The 25,802-nt window shown below is 46.2% G+C and overlaps 1 protein-coding gene across 1 annotated transcript in view; it reads right to left on the bottom strand.

Annotated features, from left to right (window-relative positions):
* LOC311236142 (sesquipedalian-2-like) overlaps positions 1-23,932 on the bottom strand; it is a gene marked incomplete at its 3' end in the record, with an annotated part of 31,853 nt that extends 7,921 nt beyond the window's left edge. Inside the window, exons 1-2 of the mRNA XM_084323764.1 lie at positions 23,856-23,932; positions 16,146-16,380 (exon numbers count right to left, since the gene is read on the bottom strand). The remainder of the gene's footprint in view (positions 1-16,145; positions 16,381-23,855) is intronic.
* Between the last annotated feature and the right edge of the window lie 1,870 nt (positions 23,933-25,802).

Here is a 25,802-nt window from a genome sequence, read left to right as displayed (position 1 = left end):
AGGACTCCCGATGAGGAGTGCGTTGCAGTAATCCAGCCTGGAGGAAACAAAGGCGTGGATGAGCTTTTCGGCATCTGACAGCGTGAGTGAGGGGCGTAGTTTGGCGATGTTTCTAAGGTGGTAGAAAGAATTTTTGTATAGTTGATTTATGTGTGCCTCAAAGGTCAGGTGAGGGTCCATTTTTACCCCTAGGTTGGTTATTGTTGGTGACAGGGTGATGTTTTGGCCGGAAAAGGTGATGGTGGTGATGGTGGATGAACGAACCTGGTGTGGGGTGCCAATGATAATGGCTTCAGTTTTTGAACTGTTTAGCTGTAAAAAGTTGTGCTTCATCCATGCCTTGGTCTCCTCCAGGCATGTGGTCAGCGTGGAAGATGGCAGAACTGTGGATGGGGTAGGGTTTATTTTTAGGTATAGTTGGGTGTCATCAGCGTAGCAGTGGAATGATATTCCATGCCGGCTGATGACAGAGCCAAGGGGGAGCATGTAGACGGTGAATAGGGTGGGGCCGAGGACTGATCCTTGTGGGACACCACAGGTGACATGATGGGTGTCAGACCCTGCCTCTCCCAAGGAGACATACTCCGTTCTTCCGGTGAGGTAGGATCTGAACCACTCAAGGACAGAGTCTGAAAGTCTGATGGTGGACTGGAGCCGGTGAAGGAGGATGTCATGATCGACGGCAGGCCACGTGAGCGGATCGGCGCGGCCGAGAAATCCGCTCTTCGCTCTTTAAAGCTTGATCCGCTCCGCTAATCGCTCATGTTGACCCCGCCCCCAAGTCGCTCTCCGCTCGCTCCCCACTCACCTTGAATCGAGCGCTCCCCGCTCGATCTGCCGAGCGCGCCAGATCGCTCGGCAGTTTTTCTTTTTCTTTTTTGGAGCATGGTGTAAATGAGCTCAAACTACAACAGTCTACACCCCCTGGGCCCCTTAACAATTGTTTGTATTGAGCCGCATTGTAATTGTAGCCATTCTGCAATGTTAAATAACGTTGTTTATCCATTCACTAGTTCTATTAAGCGATGATAGGCTAGCCGAGCCACAATGCTATGGTCGCTGCCATTAACGTTAGCATGTAAGCTAACGTCAACAACAATGGCGTCGATACCTTTTCTAACAGGAGTGAGTGTGGGCGTCATAGATATCTATGGTGGGCGTCTCTACAGTGACGAAGCCTGAACCCTTCTCATTGGTTGAAAATGGCCTTCATGTTTGTACATCGCCATCTGTTGCTTTGGCATTGTACTGCATGTATATATTACATCAACAGTGTTAAACCACTGTGAGCGGCCTGGAGTGGATTGGAGCGGAGGAGAACTCTCGCTCCGGACGTCGCGCCGACTCATTTTAAAACCCACTCCTCGCTCACGTCAAAACCGCCCGCTCCGCGCCGCTCACGCTCCGATCCGCTCACATGGCCTGATCGACGGTGTCGAAGGCTGCTGTGAGATCAAGGAGGATGAGGAGGGAAGGAGAGCCAGCATCAGCCGTCATCAGTAGGTCGTTGGTGACCCTGACCAGGGCAGTTTCTGTGCTGTGGCCAGAGCGGAAACCTGACTGGAACTTCTCGAGAAGTTGGTTCGAGTTTAGGTGGTATCTTAAAGAGAGAAGCTGGGGTATGTCTGTATCTTAAAGAGAGAAGCTGGGGTATGTCTGTATCTTCAAAGACAAGCTGGGGTCTGTATCTTAAAGAGAGAAGCTGGGGTTTGTCTGTATCTTTAAAGAGAAGCTGGGGTCTGTATCTTAAAGAGAGAAGCTGGGGTCTGTCTGTATCTTAAAGAGAGAGGATGTGGTCTGTATCTTCAAAGAGAGAAGCTGGGGTCTGTGTCTGTATCTTCAAAGAGAGAAGATGTGGTCTGTTTGTATCTTAAGAGAAGCTGGGGTCTGTATCTTCAAAGAGAGAAGCTGTGGTCTGTATCTTCAAAGAGAGAAGCTGGGGTCTGTCTGTATCTTAACACTTTCAATGCCAACGACGAGATATCTCGTTTGTTCATGCCGACCGTTCATTGCCAACGACGAGAGATCTAATTTTTTTTTATTCACGATTTGAATTCATATTTCATCAATTTAGCCTCACGTTAGTGCTGCAAACTCTCTCTGAGCTCCATTGGGAAAATAACGCCCCCTATCGTCTCTCCCTGTGGTACTGCACCCCTTTGGAATGGATTGAATGAAATACATGGGGGGGGGGGGGGAATCCTGCTTCCTCATTTTACTTCTCAGACAAGTCACCCGAGACGATCGGATTCAATGCAGAGCCCCAGAACAGAGTGGAATACATATTTCCAGTACCCAGCGTTGGATCAATAAACGCGATCGATATTTGGAATGGCGATCAGGAATTGGAATAATCTTTTTGGAGAACATCTGATCTGAGGTAAGGAATCTATTTTACCAGTCTTAAGATAATCAAGAGCTTTTTTTTCACAGATATCAACGTGTGCCCTATGTGTGTGTGTGTGCAGGGGAGGAAATTAGGCCATTTTACTCGCCAAATGCGAGTATTCTTTATGTTTGGCGAGTGATTCATGAAGAGCACTCGCCACACTGGCGAGTAGTAAACTAAACAAAAATTCCTCCCATTTGCGCCTCATAATAATCCATAACCAATGAACATCATCGTTGCGCTCTAAGCTCCTCCAATGAACACTCGTTTTCTAGAAGATGCCGCCCATCTAGGGGAAGTGGATAGACCACTGCGTGCGGACCTACAGACTCCTGTCACCGGCTTGACAACGTAGACAAACTTAGACAAAAACACATCAGTGGATTGTTGTGGAAAATGTGTATACGGGGGTGGAGGTAGGAAAGGGGTTAGTCTTGACTAGTTTAATATAGGGCAACTAGCAGGGCTCAAAGACACTAGGGCGACAGTCTGGCTGATGTTCTTAAAACAGCCTCAAGATAGGCAGATGGACATTTCAGTACATCATATCGTGTGCTCTAATCTTGTGTCTTTTCTCTCTTTCATACATACACAGCACACACACACAGACACACAGACACACACATACACAGCACACACACACAGACACAGCACACAGACACACAGACACACACATACACAGCACACACACACAGACACAGCACACACACACAGACACACACAGTCACACAGACACACACACACACACACAGACACACACAGTCGCACAGACATACACACCGACACACACACACACACACACATTCCCTGTGTCACAATACACACATACAATACACACACGTCTGTACACAGACGCACACACACACAGACACACACACACAATACACACATACAATACACACACGTCTGTACACAGACGCACACACACACAGACACACACACACATACACACACACACACACAAACACACACACACACACACACATCTCACTCTCTCTTCGATGTTCTTAATGTTTTACATCATATCGTGTGTGTACATCATATCTTGTTTATCTCTCTTCGATGTTCTTAATGTTTTTATCTAAATCTATGTTCTTCTTAATGTCTTTATCTCTCTTCATGTTCTTAATGTTTTTATCTCTCTCCGATGTTAAATCTACGTGTCATCTTAATGTACGTCATGTCATATTTGACATGATATGACACGTCATCATATCTGTCATGTGGGGGCAGGACTGAGAGGGGATTTAGGGGACAGGCAGAGGGATTGAGGGGAGAGTGTTTTTTGTTCAAGCTGTGGTGATCCTCTGCTCGATCCATAGCTTTTGCTGTTAAGAACTTCTTTTCCTAAATAAATTACCTACTTGTTAAAATTGGAACTATCGTCTCCTGCTGTGTTAAACAACCATCAGCCACAACAGGATGAAAATAATTGCATGTAGAGTCGTCGCTTTCGGATATCAGTGCGGTCTGACATGGGGGCGAACAACAGCACGCGATGAGTCTCCTTCGCGTTCAACATTGTGGACGACTATACTAAGCGGCTTTGCTTAAATGCAGCCAAGTGACATTTTATTATTACCAAATTATTACTGGGTTTCCCCCCATATCACCACTCGCCCATATGCCCTTCACAACGGTGATGTTGTCATACTTGTCATTCAGAATACACCTGCTGAACCCCTAGCGTTGACATGAGATTCGATTCCAATGTATTGTCATCATACAGCACAAGTACAGTACAACCAGAATACGTTTGGCATCCAACCAGAGTGCAAATGTAACAAGTCAAGTTCAAGTTCTGTTTTATTTAGCTATTACATTAGTGAAATGCTTGGTTATATAGCATACTGGCCAATCGCGTCTTGCTCTTCACCATACCGAGATATACCTCATCTCCAGTACCTACTGTACTTCATTAACGAAAACAATGCACCCATGCACTTGACCAGGCCCCACCGCAGTGTCCCCTATAAGACACTGGACATGGTCATACTCGCCCTTCCTCTTTTTCGTTTCCATCATGGACGTTGCAATGCATTCCATGAACTAGTTGTTATGAAATGCAGAGAGAATTTGAACAATGTTGGGTTTTCGCCGGAGATTTGCCAGTCCCTGGAATCTTCTCGGCACGTTCCAACGGCGCGTCGGGCCTGTCCTGGGGTTTCCTCGTCTTCTGACAGCGGATCGAGGGACGTCGCGCGGCGGCTAGCTGTCATGGCTAGGTCGCGACCAGGTAGGGCTTGCGCCACTAGGCATAACAATGCTGGCGTTAGTGATACTGCTCGTTGTCCCGTGAGACAACCGAGTTGTGTATTGGCGCAAGGGGCAGGATATCTGGGTAAACGTTGTCGTTTTCCCGGCTATCCTGGAGCGCGCTGCTAATGCTATGCTACGATGCTGGGTTACTGTTCTTTTGATTCCCCGCTGAGGGCTGTCTTTTTTTAAAAAAGGTCTTCCCTCCTCTTAACCATTCATGCTGACGGTCAATCAGTGTCTACTGTTGGGAGTTTTGACGGGGGCTTGTTTACCTTTTTCATGGGTGAATAGGCTGAGGCCTAGGGCTGGTGTGCTTTTTGTGAATCTATGAATGGTGTGCGGGACTGGTGTTTCTCTGGTCTGCATCCCCTTAACATTGTGTGTATGGGCTAGCCCATTCTGCAGTGTGTCGGTGGAGTTTTAGTTCATTTATTCATTTACCCCTTCATGGGTGCACACCACAGTGGAGGTTGCTGGTTGCAACCACCACTGGTGCTCCGTGCTTGTGAAGCAGGTGGCATCAGTCCTTTGCCTCTGGCATGTTGGAACAGTGCCCCGCCCGGCCGACGCCATGAGGTGAGTCGGCCCGGCGGGTGGCTGGTGGGCCGTTAAGCCTATACCGCCACGGTATAGAATTAGCAGCGATTAGTAACATTGTTCGAATTGCAGTTTTTTCTGTCAAAAATGGTGGCGGGTGGCGGGGCCTTGAAGGCCAGCCGACGTCGAAACATCGCGTGAGGTTTTGACGTTATTAGCTTTGACCTAGCCGCAAGCTATAACCGCAGGGAGGGCTAGGATGCTGTCAACGCTTGTTTACAGACATCTTGGTTGGATTAGTCTCCCTTTGAGGGGGTGAGAAGTTTTCCCTCCTCAGGGCTCCCCTCTCCGCAGAGAGACTTGTCTTTCCGCAGGAGTGCGGGCGGTATTTGACCTAGGCCCCACACCGCGCAGCCAGAGGTGAGAGCACGGCCTCGCCAGCGGCTGTGGCGAGGCCCTCAACCAGCGGCCATGTTTCCCCCGCCTGAGGTACCCTGGGCACAACGTCAACAGGTGACCGCAAGGCCGACAGCCTTGGCGGCCGAGGGATCGGCTACATTAGATGAGCACGCCCTATAAAACCGTCGCCGTCTAGCTGTGTGCAGCTCGCTCTCTGGTCACCTCCCCCCCCCCCCCCAACACCAGCGGGATAAGGGCTCTGATTTGTTTCCTTTGGTTGCGGGTCGCGTGTCTTCAATGATGCACAATTGGCCCCACGTTTCGCTTCTCATGGGGACAGGGGCTGACACCCAGTTGATGGTTGAAACTGGGTCTGTCCGTGAGAATGTTGTGCTGTCAAGCAGTTCCCACGCCACACGTTCTGCGTCTGTGTTTGGTTGAGCCTGGTGTTACGTCTGTCAAATACAAAGGTTGTCAGCAGGGGGGCTCGAGACCTCTTGAGGCAAACAGTGCGGGTTCCCCCGACCTCGCCTTCGCCAGGCCGGGTATCACGTTAGTGCCTCCCACTCCCGGAAGACCGGCAGTGGTCTGGCAGGCGCGCGTGATTTGGGTGGTAGTAATATTACTGCAGGGCTACGGTGTGTAGGAACCCACCCTATCGGGCAGTGTGGGGGCCTCACACCTTGCATGTCCAGCTGTAGAACAATTCCTCAGCTGTCCATGCTGGAGGGGTGTTCAGTGGGGGAGCTTTTGTCACCTAGTATGATGTCAGCTTCTCCCGTATCAAACCGGCCCTTTCTGTCGGGGTCCCCCCTTGGGTGCGATTGCCTCGTGGGTAGTGTCAGGGTCCGATGTCCCTATTGTCAGGGTCACCAGCAGTGACAGCTCTGGCCAACGAGATCTAATCTCTGTGGGCGAAGCAAGCCATCGTCGTGGTCCCAAAGGAGGACGCAATGCGTGGCGTTTCCTCCCGGTATTCTCTGGTGCCCGAGAAATCGGGAGGGGGGGTGTCAGACCCATGCTGGACCTGTCCCATGGAAGGTTCAGCATTTTGGACCGTCTCCCGCCTGTTGAACACTGTCAGGTGGGGGCCTGGTTCTCCTCCATAGACCTGTAGGATGCGTATTCGCATCCCCGATCTTCCATCCTAGGGCTTACCTATGCTTCCTTTGCAGGGTTTAGCGTAGGAGTACCAGAGGCTGCCATTCGGCTATTCTCTGGCTTCCCGCATCTTCACCAAGTGCGTGGAGACCGCACTGGGGCCTCTGCGTCTTCAGGGGTTACGAAGTGTATTCTGCCCTGGACGACGTTCTGGTCCTTGGCGGTCAAGGTAGATCGTCAGGTCTCATACCAGGCAGGTGGTGGAATTCCTCACCAGCCTGGGTTTTGCTGTAGACTGGAAGTAGAGTACTCCTCTTCCCAGTCAACGGGTGGAGTACTTGGGCTTATTCTAAGCTCAAGGTCTATATGGGCATCCCTCTCGGAGCGGCGGCGAGTGGGTGTTCGCGGCGCGCTCGGGAGGTTCCGTCTTAGGATGGTTACGGCGCTGTCCGTGATGCGCCTGCTCGGTATGATGGTATCTGCTCATTCCGTGGTCCCTCTTGGCCTCCTCTTCACCTCATGAGGAGGATACAGAGGTGGTTTATCAGTATGGAAATAGACCCGGTGAGAGGCAAGTGGAAGCGGCTAAGGTTCCCATGTCAGTACTGGGGCACCTCGCCCTCTGGGGAGGGCCTGGGGCCCTCACCAGCGGGGTCCCCATGGGCAGCAGGCTGTCACACGTCACGGTCTTCACCGACGCCTCCCTCACTGGGGGGGGACGCGTCGGGCCAACGCAGTAGGGGGCAGTTGGCAAGTCCATGCTGCCCGGTCTGCGCTACATTCAATGTGTTGGAATTGAAGGCAGTCCTTCTGGTCCTCAAACAGTGTTTTGATCAGGACGGACAACACGACGTCAGCGTCGTATATCGACAGACAGGGAGGAGTACGCTCCCCCCGTCTGCACCGGGCGGCGGTCGGCTGGCTATGGGCGTTTCTCCATCTGCGCAGCAGGGTGAATGTAGGTGCAGGTGTGATGTCGCAGGGCGGTCCTCACCCTGACGAGTGGGGATTACGTCCGGACATAGTCGGGCAGGTCTGGGACCGATTCCGTGGCCGTCCGGGATTCTGTACGCTTTCCCCCCCCCCTTACACCCGATAGCTCAGCTGTTGGGGCGGGTACGTCGGGAGTGCGGGACTTGGTCCTGGTCGTGCCGGGGCTCAGCTGTTTGGTCCCCGGCCCTGATTCAGCTCTGTGTGGCCCCGCTGTGGCCTGTTCCGTGGTCACCGCGGGCCCTCTCTCAGGCACGCGGAACTCTGTTCTGCCTTCCTGTTCTGGGGCAGCCTCTTGGCTGCTGTCAGTGTGAATTGGTGGGGATGTGTCTTGGCTATTCTGTGGTTAACGCTATCCGGCACGCGCATGCTCCGTCCTCTACCACGGCTTACACGGGTAGGTGGCGTATTTTCCAAGAGTGGTGTAGAGTGGGGGGCTTGGACCCGGTGTCCTGCCCCCTGTCCTTTCCTTCCTTCAGTCTATTTTGGGTAGACTGTCGGCTTCGACGGTGAGGGTATATGCCGCGGCTATATCCTCTTGTCATGTGGGGTTTGAGGGCGTTACATTGTTCAGCCACCCTCTTGTGAAGCGTTTCCTGCTCTGCGCTCTGCATCTTAAGCCGGTGGAACGTTCTCTGTCTCCGAGTTGGGACCTCCAACTGGTCCTCGGCCGGTTGTCTGAGGCCCCGTTTGAGCCTCTTGAGCAGGCGTCTTTGGAACAGCTGTCTTCAAGACTGCATTCCTGCCGGCCATCACCTCCGCTAAGCGCGTGGTGAGCTGTGTGCTCTCTCGGTGCGGCCTGAGTGCTTGTCTATTCAATAGCGGTGCGACTCTGAGGCCTAATCCAGTCTTCGTGCCAAAAAATATCCTGAGCTCTTTTCGCTCCAGGGATGTTGTGGTTCGGGCGTTTCATCCGCCTCCTCACGCTGGTGAGTTAGAGGCGAGCCTTCACCGGTCGTGTCCCGTCCGGGCTTTGGGGGTTTACCTCAGTCGGACTCAGGACTTCAGGGCTACCGATCAGCTCTTTGTTTGTTACGGTGGCTCTCGCGCTGGTAAGGCACTGTCCAAACAGCGCCTGTCACATTGGTTGTGCGAGGGCATTGCCCTTTGCTACACGTTGGCTGGACTGGCCCCCCCTGGGGGTGTCAGGGCGCACTCCACTCGTGGAGTGGCGGCCTCTGCCGCCTTGTTAGGGGGGACCTCGGTGGAGGACATCTGTGCTGCGGCCTCTTGGTCCTCCCCGGGTCCCTTCATTAGGTTTTACCTCACGACCTCACTCAGAACCGCCTTTACCCAGGCGGTTCTGAGGTCTGGGACCTCCCCTGCGTCCCACCCTTCGGTGGGTTAGCAGGGGTGTGTGGGTGTGTGCCATGGGGTGATGTGTCACACGTGGTCCCGCCTGTGCTGTGCGTTTTTAGGAGTCTCTAGTTCCCTCTTTTTTTGCACTTTGGTGGAGTTGACTGCCGCCCCCTCTTCACTAGGAAGGGCGGGTGGACGGGACTCCCCTCCCCCCTGGTGGTAGGGCTTGCGGGTCCTCAGGGGGTACATTTGTCGGGCCACGCGTCTGCTCTGCCCCATATCTCGGTATGGCGAAGAGCGAGACGCGATTGGCCAGTACGCTATATAACGAAAGGTTATGACTATAACCTAGTTATACAAGTACTGGCTGAGCGTCTCGCTCTTAGCGTGCCCTGAGGTCCCTTGGTTGGGTTTTCTATGATGGAAACTTTTTCCAGAGGAAGGGCGAGTATGACCATGTCCGGTGTCTTATAGGGGACACTGGGGCGGGGCCTGGTCAAGTGCATGGGTGCATTGTTTTCGTTAATGAAGTACAGTAGGTACTGGAGATGAGGTATATCTCGGTATGGCGAAGAGCAAGACGCTCAGCCAGTACTCATATAACTAGGTTATAGTCATAACCTTTCACTGCCCAGCCCAGCCCAACCCAGTCCAACCTAGACCAGCCCAACTTTCCCTGCCCAACCCAGTCCAGCCCAGCATCTTTCACTGCCCAGTTCAGCCCAACCCAGTCGAGAATAGTTCCCTCTTTCATGTTAATATGTGATATCCTAATATTTTGAAGAGTAGAGACGGTGTGATTAATTATGTTTTATGCTAATATTGTGAAGAGTAGAGACACTTATTAACACTTAATGTTTTATGGTAATAAATATTTTAAAGAGTAGAGACACGGTGTGATTATTACTATGATTGAAAATCAATTTAGACGAAGACATACAAAGAAGTAATTATCACAATTAGCAATTTATTTATGGCTGGTAAAAAATCTATTTGGCTGGTAAAAAAATCATATACTCACCAGTTGGCTGGTAAGCCAAAAAGTTTGTTTCCTCCCCTGTCTGTGTGCATGTGTGTGTGTGTGCTGATCAGGAAATGAGATAATAGATTTTTCAGCCCGCTTCTATAGCGTGCATAAGTACACATATACTATGGATAATCTAGCGTTTATTTGAAAACTATTCATAAATAGGCCGAAAAATTACAGTTTGTGTATTCCAGAATATTCCAGTAAAGGGCGTTTATCACAGAATCTTTATATTTTCCTGAAACTTTCAAAAAACGAGCGTTTTTCAAAATGGTATAAAACGGAAATGAACCGATTAAAAAACAATCCGTTTCGACAATGTTGACTGCAAACAAGTCATTGATAAGCGACGGCCAGATTAGACACATAGCCATAATTTAAGATGTAGTATATGCGTTCGCAAATATGAGAGCGCTATCATTGAAGTGGGTGGTGGCACGGAAGCACTAAATCGTGCACCCCCTGCTGGCATTGAAAGTGTTAAAGAGAGAAGCTGGGGTCTGTCTGTATCTTCAAAGAGAGAAGCTGGGGTCTGTCTGTTAGGGATGAGATAGAATATTCTAATTTTCGAATAGTCGATGCCAGTCTCCACATTCGATGTTCATGTCAGAGTGGAATTTTTTTTTATATATATAATTAAAAAAATTATTAAAAAATGTTATATATAAAATACTTTTTTTTTTAATATTGAAGCAAACCATTCTTATTTACACGCACATGCACATGCTACTGTTTGTTTGTTTATTAAAATCGGTTGATAGGCCAATGCAATGCTGTTATTATTATAGGCTACGATGGTGAATGGTGTCATTTTTATTTATTGTCGGTCAGCTGAGCCGATCAACGTTCTGAAGGATTATCTGAACTTCAGATTCTGAAGTGCCTATTTATGTGCAATACCCTTTGATTTTAATTATCCATTCTATTAAAAAAATAATAACTGCATTTAACTGAAACTGAACATTTTAACTGAATTTAAACTGAAACAGAAAATAACAATATATTTTTAATATAATAAAAAAAATATATATATATAGGGGGGGGGGGGGGGGGGTCCAATATTAGAATATATATCTCAGTCAATAAGTAAAAACTGTGCTCACACGTAAACAAACTCACACCACCAATACAGGCTTCCTGGCAAACAGAATGTAATGCAACGCAGAGGGATTTGGGATTAGAGCGAGTGGAGCTGTGTGTGATACTGTAAACAGTGCTTCCGTGTACAGAGCCACTACAGTATTTTAATCCCGACACTTGAGATATTCAACAGTAAAGCATTGAGGAAAGAACCTCGGTTTGCATAATACTTTCCAATTCTATTTTTTTTTTATAATTATGTTTTTGGTAGATTTTTTTTATTGGTTTTTACTACTGGGCAGTCCGGTAGAGAGAGAGAGAGAGAGAGAGAGGAATAATGGGAGACGGAGCAGGGGAAGACATTCGGCAAAGAACGGCGGGTCCGGGAATCGTACCCGGGTCGGCTGTGCCGCGACGCAGTGCGTTACGTGGTTCGCCACTCGGGCGCCCCAATTCTATTTTCTGTATTCTATAATATTCAGTATTCTATTAATTTACCAATACACAGATTCTGAACCTTCCCTTGTGACCTAGAGAACAGGGCAACGAGGTGCTTGAGTTGAGTTATACATTTTCATTAATCTATTTGTGTGACTGATGTATCACTGAATCAAACAATTATTCTCATCCTTCCAATGTTTGTATGTCTATTGTACATTAAAGGAACATATTTAATCCTTTTCAACAAGTAAATATAGGTCTTTGAGGTCCCATAAACATGTCTTTGAAGACTTTTGCTGGGAAAAAACTAAACGAAAACCACTCAAAATTACACATTCTAGCAGCCTCTATACCTCTGTTTCAGTCCTGTTCTCGTTCTAGCAGCCTCTATACCTCTGTTTCAGTCCTGTTCTCATTCTAGCAGCCTCTATACCTCTGTTTCAGTCCTGTTCTCATTCTAGCAGCCTCTATACCTGTTTCAGTCCTGTTCTCATTCTAGCAGCCTCTATACCTCTGTTTCAGTCCTGTTCTCATTCTAGCAGCCTCTATACCTCCGTTTCAGCCCTGTTCTCATTCTAGCAGCCTCTATACCTGTTTCAGTCCTGTTCTCATTCTAGCAGCCTCTATACCTCTGTTTCAGTCCTGTTCTCATTCTAGCAGCCTATATACCTCTGTTTCAGTCCTGTTCTCATTCTAGCAGCCTCTATACCTCTCTGTTTCAGTCCTGTTCTCATTCTAGCAGCCTCTGTACCTCTGTTTCAGTCCTGTTCTCATTCTAGCAGCCTCTATACCTCTCTGTTTCAGTCCTGTTCTCATTCTAGCAGCCTCTATACCTGTTTCAGTCCTGTTCTCACTCTAGCAGCCTCTATTCATCTCTGTTTCAGCCCTTTTCTCATTCTAGCAGCATCTATGCCTGTTTCAGTCCTGTTTACATTTACATTTAGTCATTTAGCTGACGCTTTTATCCAAAGCGACTTACAAGTTCTGTACGACAAGTCATCAGGAAGGGTACAACTCTATCAGCTGAGTAACAATGTTCATCAAAGTGTTGCGTGTTACAGTGTAGGTTAGTTTATTAGGACAAGTGCATAACAGTAAGGTTAGTTAGTTGTTTCAGTCCTGTTCTCATTCTAGCGGCCTCTATACCTCTGTTTCAGTCCTGTTCTCATTCTAGCAGCCTCTATACCTCTCTGTTTCAGTCCTGTTCTCATTCTAGCAGCCTATATACCTCTCTGTTTCAGTCCTGTTCTCATTCTAGCAGCCTCTATACCTCTGTTTCAGTCCTGTTCTCATTCTAGCAGCCTCTATACCTCTGTTTCAGTCCTGTTCTCATTCTAGCAGCCTCTATACCTCTGTTTCAGTCCTGTTCTCATTCTAGCAGCCTCTATACCTCTGTTTCAGCCCTGTTCTCATTCTAGCAGCCTCTATACCTCTCTGTTTCAGTCCTGTTCTCATTCTAGCAGCCTCCATACCTCTCCGTTTCAGTCCTGTTCTCATTCTAGCAGCCTCTATACCTCTCTGTTTCAGTCCTGTTCTCATTCTAGCAGCCTCTATACCTCTGTTTCAGTCCTGTTCTCATTCTAGCAGCCTCTATACTTCTGTTTCAGTCCTGTTCTCATTCTAGCAGCCTCTACACCTAGAGCTGCCGCGGTATCGGTATTACCGCGGTATCGCTGTTACATCACGCCCACCGCAGAGTTAGGCTGAATACCGCATCACTGCTGTTTTTTTATAATAATAATAAAGTACCCTGCTCTCGTTGGGCTTGCGGCTCTGCAGATATACCCTACTCCTCTGTCAAGGTTCCAAGCGACCCTATTGGGTACCAGAAAAGTCACATGAAACACTGCAGACCACTGATTGGTCAGAAGAGAGACGTGTCACACGTTGGAGTGTCCTGCAGTGTGTTACCACCAATCGGCAAGCGCGTATTAGGTTTTTACTTCCTGAATGTCAGCCATTGATCAGAGCTCACAACACGGCTAATACGTTAGCTCCCGCCGGAGACCGGAGTGGATTACCGTCGCTCCTCAGGGAACGAGGCATAATGATTTTACTGCAACGAATGTTATAATAAAAGCCCTTCGTTCTATATACTTGTCTGATTGAAAACTTTATTATCAGACCGCAGAATGGGTACAACTCGGCACGCTCTGAGCAAAGAAAGGAACTGAGATATGAATTGAGTAACGCTTGCCTTGCTATGGTCCGGTAAATACGCTGATGTTATTGAACGTGTAACTATATAACATTAATGCCACAAAACGAATGCCTTTGTAATCATAAGTAGTAACGTTATAATAATAAGAAGAAGAAGAAAGGGTCGGGGGTGTAACCGCTGGGCGCGCCGCTACCACCCCTGCCCGCGACACAGAGTGAACGGCGCACGACCAGAGGGGAGACTTCGAATCAGTGTTTCACTTTTAATAACGAATGCGTGCTTGCCAAATCCCAAACAATATTCATGCTGCAAAGTCATCCTCTAAAGATAGACATTTAGACTAGAGGCAGGCTATATGCTATAAAGAGTAGACTACAATTTTTTTTTTTAAATGCATTCAAACTGTTTTTGTGTCTGTGTGTGCGGTAATAACCGCAGCGGTAGGAAATATTCCGCAAATTTGTGCGGTAAGGAAAACATCAATACCGCGGCAGCTCTATCTATACCTCTCTGTTTCAGTCCTGTTCTCATTCTAGCAGCCTCTATACCTCTCTGTTTCAGTCCTGTTCTCATTCTAGCAGCCTCTATACCTCTCTGTTTCAGTCCTGTTCTCATTCTAGCAGCCTCCATACCTCTCCGTTTCAGTCCTGTTCTCATTCTAGCAGCCTCTATACCTCTGTTTCAGTCCTGTTCTCATTCTAGCAGCCTCTATACCTCTGTTTCAGTCCTGTTCTCATTCTAGCAGCCTCTATACCTCTGTTTCAGTCCTGTTCTCATTCTAGCAGCCTCTATACCTCTGTTTCAGTCCTGTTCTCATTCTAGCAGCCTCTATACCTCTGTTTCAGTCCTGTTCTCATTCTAGCAGCCTCTATACCTCTGTTTCAGTCCTGTTCTCATTCTAGCAGCCTCTATACCTCTCCGTTTCAGTCCCGTTCTCATTCTAGCAGCCTCTATACCTCTCTGTTTCAGTCCTGTTCTCATTCTAGCAGCCTCTACCTCTCTGTTTCAGTCCTGTTCTCATTCTAGCAGCCTCCATACCTCTCTGTTTCAGCTCTGTTCTCATTCTAGCAGCCTCTATACCTCTGTTTCAGTCCTGTTCTCATTCTAGCAGCCTCTATACCTCTGTTTCAGCCCTGTTCTCATTCTAGCAGCCTCTATACCTCTCTGTTTCAGTCCTGTTCTCATTCTAGCAGCCTCTATACCTCTGTTTCAGCCCTGTTCTCATTCTAGCAGCCTCTATACCTCTCTGTTTCAGTCCTGTTCTCATTCTAGCAGCCTCTATACCTCTGTTTCAGTCCTGTTCTCATTCTAGCAGCCTCTATACCTCTCTGTTTCAGTCCTGTTCTCAACAGGCAGTTTCTGTGCCTGCAATGAGTTAAGACACTTTTATCGTACAAGTAGGATAATTACCGTACATCTAGCAGTGGCGTGCAAGCCTGTACCATCAAACGAAATTCTGATCAAATAGGACTCAAGATCCAGCAATAGCGTATCAAAATTACCGTTAGAAATGTTGTCGGACTCGGAAACATATTTTAGGTTCAACTTTAGATAGAAAAGAGAAGATTGTTCTGTAAAAACAATGCAGTGAGTCTCTGCCTCGGCGCGCATCTTGTTCCCCATCACACACTGAACCAGACTAGAAGACTATGTGAGGTTGATGGAGCTCCCAGTAAACCACACTGAACCAGACTAGAAGACTGTGTGAGGTTGATGGAGCTCCCAGTAAACCACACTGAACCAGACTAGAAGACTATGTGAGGTTGATGGAGCTCCCAGTAAACCACACTGAACCAGACTAGAAGACTATGTGAGGTTGTTGGGGTAGAAATGAATCACTTTTCTGTGGGGCCTATTTTTTTGGGGGGGGGGGGGGGGGGGGGCAACACCTCAGGAGGTAGAGTGGTCGTCTGGAAGGTTCCCGGTTCGATTCCCACTCCTCCCGGGCAATGTGTCAACATGTCCTTGAGCGAGACACTTAACCCCTAACTGCTCCCTACCTTGCACGGTCTCCTCCGCCATCGTCGGTGTGTGAATGGGAGGATCAAAAATGCGTCAAGTGTAGTGATGCACGATATATCGGCCGCCGATATAATATCGGCCGATATGGCCGTTTTTTTACACATCGGTATCGGACCGATATCAAGATAGGGCCGATATTAAAATTAAAAAAAAAAATTTTTTTTTACATGTTTTGGCCTTAAATAGTTTCAAAATATCAGTCATTTCTGAAAATAAGTTACAAAAGTAAAAAAATTATGCGTTTTGGAAAATAGCTCTTTATTTGTTTATCATAAAAAAGTGTTTTCTATACAGATATCGACATCGGTAAATATCGGTATCGGCCAGAACAGCAATATTAATATCGGTTATTGGTATCGGCCACAATTTTCACATCGGTGCATCACTAGTCAAGTGGTTTATAAATGCACCATTTATGAGAAGAACATAGTTGTACTCACCAGTCTATCTCATGTTCAACTCACGCTCCTCCTCTCCACCATCACTTGGGCCTGCTGGGCCGGGGTCTTCTCAGAGAGCTCACAACATCTCTCCATCTTCTCCAGTCCTATCTTCTTCTCTTCCCCTCCCTCTCCCTCTCTCTCTCTCTCTGACTGCTGCAGCCAAAGGGGACTGCGGGGAGGGTGTGACAGTGGTGGTTTACAGTCCGTCATAAATTCCACTTCATGATTTGGCCTGCAGTGACAATAGAGGAACAAACCATGAAGACGTCTGGCTGGCTTACAAAAGGCTGCAGTGGAAAGGCTTGCGTTGCGTGTGTGTGTGTGTGTGTGTGTGTGTGTGTCTAGGGGAAATACAGCTTGTTTCAGATATATGGGAGGCAAAGAGGAACATGTTGAAGGACCCCCCCCCCCCCCCCCCCCCACAGGCTAATAATCATATGTGGATGAATGATTGGATCCGAGGCGTGAAGGGACCGATCCAGAGAGCTTCTGACACATCAGCACTTTGCAGCACTGAGGCAGACTGGAGTATATTTAGTCGACCACAGACGTGAAACAACAGCACACTGAGTGAGGCTGTTTGCGGTGGAAATGAATCACTTTTCTGTGGGGCCTATTTTTCACCCCCATGTGAACTGAATGTAGGCTTGGCAACCTCAGCCAAGTGCCTGTTTTTTAAGGCTGAGACGATATGCCATTTGGAAGAATCGATAAATCGCAGAAAAAGATTCGATACATATCTATATATTTTTTATTAATACAATTTTTTTTATTTTATTATTTAAACAACAAATTTATGTTTATTTTGCAGCAATTCTTTGTCGTTGCCGCCATCTTTAGTGTTACAGATTTTCGCATTCAAAACTACGACAGTGATCCTTCTCATTTTAGAGTCGTTGGTCTCTGGATGTGATGGAGTGCACATGGTGCAGAGTTGCAATTCAACTGAATTTACATGAAATGGGAATGTTTTAACTAAAACATGCCACAAGACCTAGTATTTTAGTATAGTATAAAGTATGCCACTTATCAATTTCACGCAGTTATCGATAAATTAATTATCATAAATCGATAAGCGGTCTCAGCCTTACTGTTTTTTAAAAGCTCACGCTATACTAGGGGACACGAGGGACGTTTTCCCAGACTGAGTACTCGCATAAATTACTCCAGTAGTGCTCTGGCAATTGTTTATGGAAATCTATTTTTAGAACGTGTCTTAAAGCGCATGGCAGCAGCAATAACTAAACATTGCACATAAACAGACACACACTACTGATTTTAACTGGTAACAGTCGGTTACCATTTGTAATAATTACCTCCACTCTGTCTGCAGCGGGTCTCTCCGCTCTTGGAACGGCATGTCTGTAACAACAGTCTATGAACGCTACGCAAAGTGGGCGACATGTTGTTGGCACGATTTGGAAATGCACAAACACAAACCGCTGTTTTTATCTTTTGGATAACGCTAAGCTAACACACCGTTTGCGGTAACACGTGTACTATCCATGCTCCATAGCTTCCAGCTTCCTGCAACAAACTCACACCTCACAGCCTGTCACAGGATATATATATATATATATATATATATATATATATATATATATATATTAGAGCTGGGCCGTCAACGGCGTTAACGTGCTGCGTTAATGCGAGACTATTATCGCGCAATAATATAATTGACGCCGTTAATCTATTTCTCAAAGTTGGGTCTGGGACATTAGCTGATGTATACCTGCTCAAACTACTGTGTGTGTGTGGGGGGGGGGGGGGGTGGGGGGGGGGGGGGGGGGGGCGTGATCACGTCCGAGCAGGGCATGCGTGAAAATAATTACCATATCAAAACATCAGCTGCATGACAATGGAGGACGCTGTGAGCAGTGTGAAGCCGGGTTTGCTTCAGGGCTATTTCATTTACAAAAAGCTTCCCGATGGAAACCTCGACAAGACCAAGGTGATTTGCACTTTGTGCAAAGCTCAAATGACTTACTGTAGGAGTTCCTCGAGTCTCAAATATCACCTGAGCAAAAAGCATCAAATTGATGTTAGCAAGGAAGGTGCCGCTGGACCAAGCACTGCTGCACCGGGGAAAAGTGCTCGTCAAACTACACTGTTTGAGTGCAACCGAGGCAAGCCCATCAGCACAGCTTTATCAGCCAAGCTAACTAACCTCCTAGCCCAGTGGATTGCAATCAATTGCCGGCCTATCAGCGTGGTTGACGATGATGGACTCGAGCTTCTTCTCCGGGCGGCAACAGGCGACCCGTGTTACAAGCTACCTGCGAGGCGAACCATCATGAGGAGAATCCATGACCAACACGCCACAGAGAAAGCTGTGAAAGATGAGAAGTTGGCCGCGGCGGCGTGTGTAGCACTGACTGGGGACCATTGGACATCTGTCAGCAACGATAACTACCTAGGCGTTACTGTACACTTCATCGATGTCAGCTGGGAACTTCACTCGTTCGCTTTGGGTACGTTTATGTAATTTAATTTATTTAATTTACCACGGTTAAGTTGGTTTCAGGCTGGATACCCAGCCATCCAACCATAGCATATAACCATCCAACTGGCTGAATATTCATTCCAACCTGAAACCAACCCACCGCGGCATGTAATATTAAATACAATTTTAAAGTATTTTAGTTTGCACGTACCACACTTTACTGTACTGTTCTGTACTGGTAATATTATTTATTTGTGTTAACTTCTGAATAAAACAATTTATTAAACACAAGTACATCTTATTGAACATTATTTTGATATTTCATTACCAATTATCATAGCAAAACAGCTTTTTCAAACAGTCTGTGTAATGCATTTTGGAAACGGGAGATGGGCTCATGGTGTAATGGGCCACCTGGCCTGAGAAACATAAGGAGGAAAGAAAAAGTAAGGACTTACTTCTGGTCATTATTTGGGTAGAACACACATATTTTGAATGCCTTTGGCAGACTTTTTTTTAGCCATTTTAATCGAGATTAATCTAGATTAACTCCAGGATTGCAGATAGATTAATCTAGATAAAAAAATTTAATCTATGCCCACCTCTAATATATATATATATTAGGGCTGTCCCCGACTAAGGATTTGGATAGTCGACTATGATTGGACGAAATTTGCCGTTAGTCGACTATTAGTCTACCATAAAAAAAAATAATAATAATATTTATTTATTTATTTTTTATCATTCCATTTGGGCTGTGGGGGATGCTTAATGTCTGAAGGAGTCGACTGAAGGCTTCTTGTCCTCTGCAAAAGCATGCAATTGGTCCACTGATGGATAAATCTTGATATTTGTCTAGTCTAGTGTGTTCATTAATCATTAGATGGGTGAAATCCTCTTTCAGTGCCTCTGTGCCTGTTTTCTTAGGCAGATAGCCTCTGGTATGCGTGCCATTAGCGTTAGCCATGCTTCTAGGCCTCTTTTCTTTTGGAAAGAATGATACATTTTCCTTTTTGTTTTGTTTTTTGTATTCGACTAAGATGTTGGCAGTCGACTACGGCTCCTTTCGAATAGGGGTCAGCCCTAATATATATATATGTATTTTGTGTTTGGTTACTGCCAAATACATCCACCAAAAGTGCCAGTTTGTGTCAGTGAAACCGAAAACTCGCTTTGAAATCTCGCTCTGAAAAAAAGTTCAGTTTGAGTTCAGTTGAAAGGGTGAGCACTCAGTGATATTACAATGTTATCATGTTTTTTTAACTCATTGCACTCTTTTACTCGGTCAATTCTATTTTACTCTTTTATCACTGTCCATTAAAAAATTTCTATATTATGTGTATCAGTGATAATCAAACTGTAAACAAAGAGTAAGTAAAAAGTAAAAGTGAGAATGGGATCTATTGGTATCCACGCATCTCCCCTTTATAGACACGCCCCCACTTTATGCTAATCCCATGGAACATTTCTGCAGACTGGTGTCCCTAAACATTCTTGGAATTGCATAAATTGGGTATGACTGTAAATCTGAGACTCCTATGAACCCAATTGTATTCATGTGTAAATTATGTTAATCCCCATAGTAGCAATTTTATTATATTGAGACAATTTGTTGAAACTTGACCTCACTGTATAAAATGACCAATTGTGACCTCTTAGTATAATCAAAGCCTTGTGAAACTGTCCAACCACAGACTAGAGACATGGGGCATTCAGATGATGGATGGCTTTCCTAGATTTATTGACGATACGTAGGGGGGGGTCTGAGCAACTTCCAGAACAGAAATGCTCACCATTCAATCACAGAAAAATGCAATCCATACAGAAATATCCAAATGTCAAAGGTTCACAGTATGACTGTTTCTATTGTGTTCCTCAAGGTCTTGATGTTGTACTGTGTGCTTTAGGAGGGATTATTGACCACGTTTATCAATTAGGCGCCTAAACAAAACACTGTTTATTACAGATTTATGACTAGAAATACTTGATAAAATTAATCTTGGCATGTACTGTTGACCTGCTATCTCCCCCTAAAGATGCCGTCTCCCTCTAAAAGGCCATAACTGGGTCTATGGTGGGATCCCTATGGGTTCAATTAGATTACGACGTGGTGGTATTACATAGGGATGGGTACCGAACCGAAACACGTCGGTACTACCGAGTATCGAATCAAGTGAGAAACCAAATTTTTTTTTATACTTTTTTTTTTTTTTGTTTAACTTTTTTATTTTCATGTCAACGTTCACACGCACAATATATGCTTACCTAGGATTTGACTTGATTCAACAACAAAGCAGTCGGAGCAATGACAAGCCGAAAACTGTCGAAATTGTAGTTATTTGAAGTTTGGATTTTTTTTTACGACTGAGGTAGGTAAATTAAATGTCTTGAGACTAAAGTACAGAAAAAAGGTACCGTTGGGTACCGGTATCGATTCACAGGTACCGGTACCGGTTCAAATGTGAAAGGTACCCATCCCTAGTATTACAGTATAAAAGTGGTACCATGGTCAAATATGTATACAATAGCCGCCCGGTACCAAGGACGCGGCAAGGGGGGGTGCGGCGGGGGCTGCAGCACCCCCTGCTGGCGGGGAGTGTAACTGCAAGGTTGTTTTGGCCTTTATTCCATTGTAATACCGAGGCTACTCAATGTCACTGAGCGAGCGGCACTGCAGATTTACCCTACTCTTGGAATTCATTGCCATATCCTCATAGGGGCGCTGTCTCGATAATGCAGTGTTATTAAAGAAGCCGCAAGCGTGTAGCCGACGCATGAACCAGTTGGGATTCGAATAGACGCGGCCTGGAAGCGTCAACGCGGAACTGGAAAAATAGCGGCCTGGAATAGTTTTTGGGACAATTCGCAGTAAAGGAATATATCTGTCTGCGATGTTGTATGCGGGAACGAATTGCAGAGAGGGAGGACTGACTGAAGTGGAGAGTGTGTTTACTTGTGTCTCAGAAAAGAAATGTCTCAAAAACGAATATCTGATTTCTTTAATAATAATAACCTGGACTTGCTGCATATACATCAGGATATTCTGGACTCACTGGACATTCATGTTGTCATGAAGGAGTTTATTTCCACCACTCCTGAACGCAAGACCACCTTCGGTGTTCTACCGTCTTCGGAATAGGTAATGTGCGTTTATTATCACTCCTGCAGGGATTGTTGTTGTGACAGTCAGGCCCCGTTTAGACGAGCGTTTTGTGAACAGAAACCGCAAAAGTCATCTTGCGGTTTCACTTGTAATTTTACGTTTAGACGAGCGTTTTGGGGTGGAATTCTCCGTGCAGACGACGCTGTAACGACGGCGCCCCGCTGTCACACGATTGGCGCATATGTCACATGACGTGCTGTGAAGACCCGCCCTACTCTGCCTCTGATTCGCAGACTGGGGATGGGGAATGTGATTGGACAAAAGCAGAGTCACTCACAGACAGTGGGTCCACTCACGCCGCGGGACAGATTCTTGTGTATTTAACCCTTTCACTGCCACACGACAGCCGGTTGTGTGATAGTAAAGGGTTAACCTTCTGTCGTGTGGCAGTGAAAGGGTTAAAAGCACTGCCAATGTAGCCTTCAGGTGATCTCCGTTGATATAAGTCAGACATACTTGCTTTGTTTACGTCTCGGCTACTGGCGCATACCTGCTACCTGTGACGTAAGCAGTACGCGCGACCAGAGCCGTGACAACCCTTTCGTCATCATTTTATCAGATTTATACGTTTTAACAGTTTAGACGAGAGCGCAAAGCTTTTGCGTTTCTAGGAATTCCACCCTGGAAGGTAGTCTCACTTTTTTACGGTTTCACCCCGTAAAAACGCCGTTTCCGTATAAACGAAAGGCACATCCGAAAAAATATTTTTGCGGATTCACCTGCTAGCGTTTCCGTCTAAACGGGGCCTCAGTGACACACACACACACACACACACACACACACACACTGCTGCATTTCGTGTGTGAACTGTCCACATGTTGGTGTTCAAGTTTGTCTGTTGTAGTGTATAATATTGATCTTTCAAATGAATGGAAAATCACAAATGATGCGCTTCGCGCATGCATTTAATATGACGTTATTATTATTATTTATCTCTGACTCCGACCGCCGCACCCCCAAGTCTGACTCACTTCCCGCGTGCCTGCCCGGTACCGTGTGAAAACGCACATTATCATCGTATCAGAGCCTCTTTGCTTCAACCATGATCGTTTTTCGTAAGGGATGTTTCAGGGCATCACTAACCCTGGTTGATTGAAACTTTATTAACAGATTGCAGAATGGGTACAATACAGTAGAAAGACTTTCGTCTTTACATCAGGGTCCCCCATTTTCAATTCATAGTGACATTTATGACATGCACAACATACAGATATATATCATGACATTTATGACATACAGATATACAGTACTGTTACATTTGTGACATACAAGATATGCAAATATACAGTACTATTAAACAGAGATCCTAACAGATAATATATACATACGAGGGGGAGGAAACTGTACATTAGGAGGGGGTGGGTTAGTGTCGGTAGTGAAACTAAACATCTGTCAGGGTGTGAAGTGAACTAAGCCCGCCAGGCATCACTGTGTCTGTGTGTCAACATCAGTATCAGCTGCTTCGCCACGACTCTGCTTTGTGGACATGTTCTCTCCCCGTCAGCGAGAAACAAACTGCTACGTTCCGTTTATACTCCGAGGTGAGGAGTTGGGAGGTGGGAAACACGTCATCTCGCTAACGTGACGTGTTTCCCAGGTTGATGCCTTTTTAACATCATTTCAACATTTAACATTTTTAATGTTGATTAATATGCACTGCCCTTTTGCAAATAAAATTAAACTTAAGCTACAAAGCCGGAAAAATACGGAGGCTCGCGTTACACTTTCTTTTTGACATTTTCTTCTTACAATTAGTCTCTCATGAGTCATGGACTACAGTTCACAAAGACAGTTTACAACGACATACTTACTTACAAATGGACTCTCAAAGCAGCTAATAATATTAACGTTTATAAGATGTTTTCATGATGAATTGAAAATGGGGGACCCTGATGTAAACAAGGAGAAATTATTTCCTAGAAAGAGGTTTGTAATGTACGACCCTCCCGGGTTACGGTTGAATGCAGCTTTAGCTCGGTTGGGGGCTAGCGTTAGCTAACTGCCGTGGCGACGTCGGAAATACTCTTTCTGAACACAAAATGTGGTGACAGTGTTATAGTTAGTTATGTTTATCAAAACTAAGTTAGGTACTTCATCATACCTGCTGCAGACATCCACCATATGTTCCTCTCGATTTCTTCTCCCAGTCCCTTTCTCTCTCTTCCCTTCCTAGCTTCCCGGATCACGTGACCGTGCTGTTAGTGAGGGGGGGGGGGAGCACAGTTCGAATGGGCGGAGCAGTGTAGTTAGGAACCATTCATTGATTGATTGATAAGATTGACATTTTTATTAACAGATTGCAGAATGGGTACAATACAGTACAGTACAATACACACAATGTGTTAAGGGAATGCAGACCAGAGAAAGACTTTCGTCTTGTTTACATCAGGGTCCCCCATTTTCAATTCATAGTGACATTTATGACATATACACAACATACAATTCAAGTCAAAATACTTCCCAAAGGTCAGTGAATACCACGACCACAACACCAGAGGAAGCTCAACAAATCATGTTAAACCCAGATTCGGCTCAAACAAGGGACTAAACACGTTTCGCAATTATGCCACATCAATGTGGAACACCCTACCCAAAGCTGTAAAGGAATGTGAATCCCTATCCACATTCAAAACCGCTCTCAAAGAGCACCTACGGGAGGCTGCAATTCGAAACTGGCCACCGTAAATGTCCAAACCCCCCACCCCCTCCTAATAGACAGTTTCCTCCCCACCATATGTATATTTCTCTCCCACCCACACCCACCCCCTCCAAATGTACAGTCCCCTCCCCATCATATGTATATACTCTGTCAGGATCTATGGGTAACAGTACTATATATTTGAATACCGTTTATGTCACAAATGTATCAGTACTATACCTGTATGTCCCTATGCCATAAATGTCATGTATGTTGTGTATGTCATAAATGTCAATATGAATGACTGTGTTCCTAAAAACATTCGCACCCAGACATTGATCAATGCAAACCGAATAGTTGTAACGTAGTTGAGGCGGTGCAGTGCACTGGATGCAGAGGCTCACCTGCTGTTTGTGTACCCGGTGTACCAGCTTGTCTGCTACTACATTTGATCTGGTGTTTTATTATAAATACATATATCTGATTGAAGTAAAAGTAGGGAAGCATTTGCTATTGAATGTACTTAATTATCTAAAGTAAAAGTATGCTCACTATGAATTGAAAATGGGGGACCCTGATGTAAACAAGACGAAAGTCTTTCTCTGGTCTGCATCCCCTTAACAATTGTGTGTATTCAGCCGTACTGTATTGTACCCATTCTGCAATCTGTTAAATAAAGTATTCATTCATTCATTCATTCATGACTACATTTGTAAAACGCAGCGGCCCGCCTGATCTCAAACCTACCAAAGTCGGCCCATGTCACCCCACTTCTTAGGGATCTGCACTGGCTCCCCATTGCTGCACGTATCCGCTTCAAGGCCCTCGACCTAGCATACCGTGCGGCAAAGGGAACCGCTCCCGCCTACCTCCGGTCAATGGTCTCTAACTACACACCCTCAAGACCCCTACGCTCTGCATCTTCTGGACGCCTCAGACCTATTCCTATCCAAGCTCCGGGAGGGTCATCAAAGAGAAGCTGCCTATTCTCAGTCCTTGCCCCACAATGGTGGAATGAACTACCCATCCCAGTTAGGACAGCCGAATTGTTAAGGGAATGCAGACTGTTGTAGCTTGGACTGGGGTCCTTATAACAATAACTTGACAACACATGGTAGCTGCAGCTATTTGGGACAGCTCTGCTGTCACCGGAAGGGCACGCAGATGGTATCTACTGCGCATGGGCGTTTTCGCAACAACGGCTCCGTGAAGGCTACACGACTGTTGTCGGCGAGTTTTGGCGCTGCTCAAAAACGGAAAACACAATTTAGAGTTTCAGTAGGGGCCACAACGTATCCGCCAAAAACAATCCCAGTTGTACAGTAAATTACCAAGTATGGCTCTGTCAGTATTCCAATGTACAGTGTACAGTGTCCCCCCCCCTACCCAAACCCCCCCCCCCCCCCCCCT

The sequence above is a fragment of the Notolepis coatsorum genome, assembly GCF_963971535.1.
Source record: "Notolepis coatsorum genome assembly, chromosome: 10".
In the NCBI taxonomy this organism is placed as follows: domain Eukaryota; kingdom Metazoa; phylum Chordata; class Actinopteri; order Aulopiformes; family Paralepididae; genus Notolepis; species Notolepis coatsorum.
The sequence above is the reverse complement of the archived record's forward strand: the minus strand, read 5'-3'. Positions and strand labels throughout refer to the sequence as shown.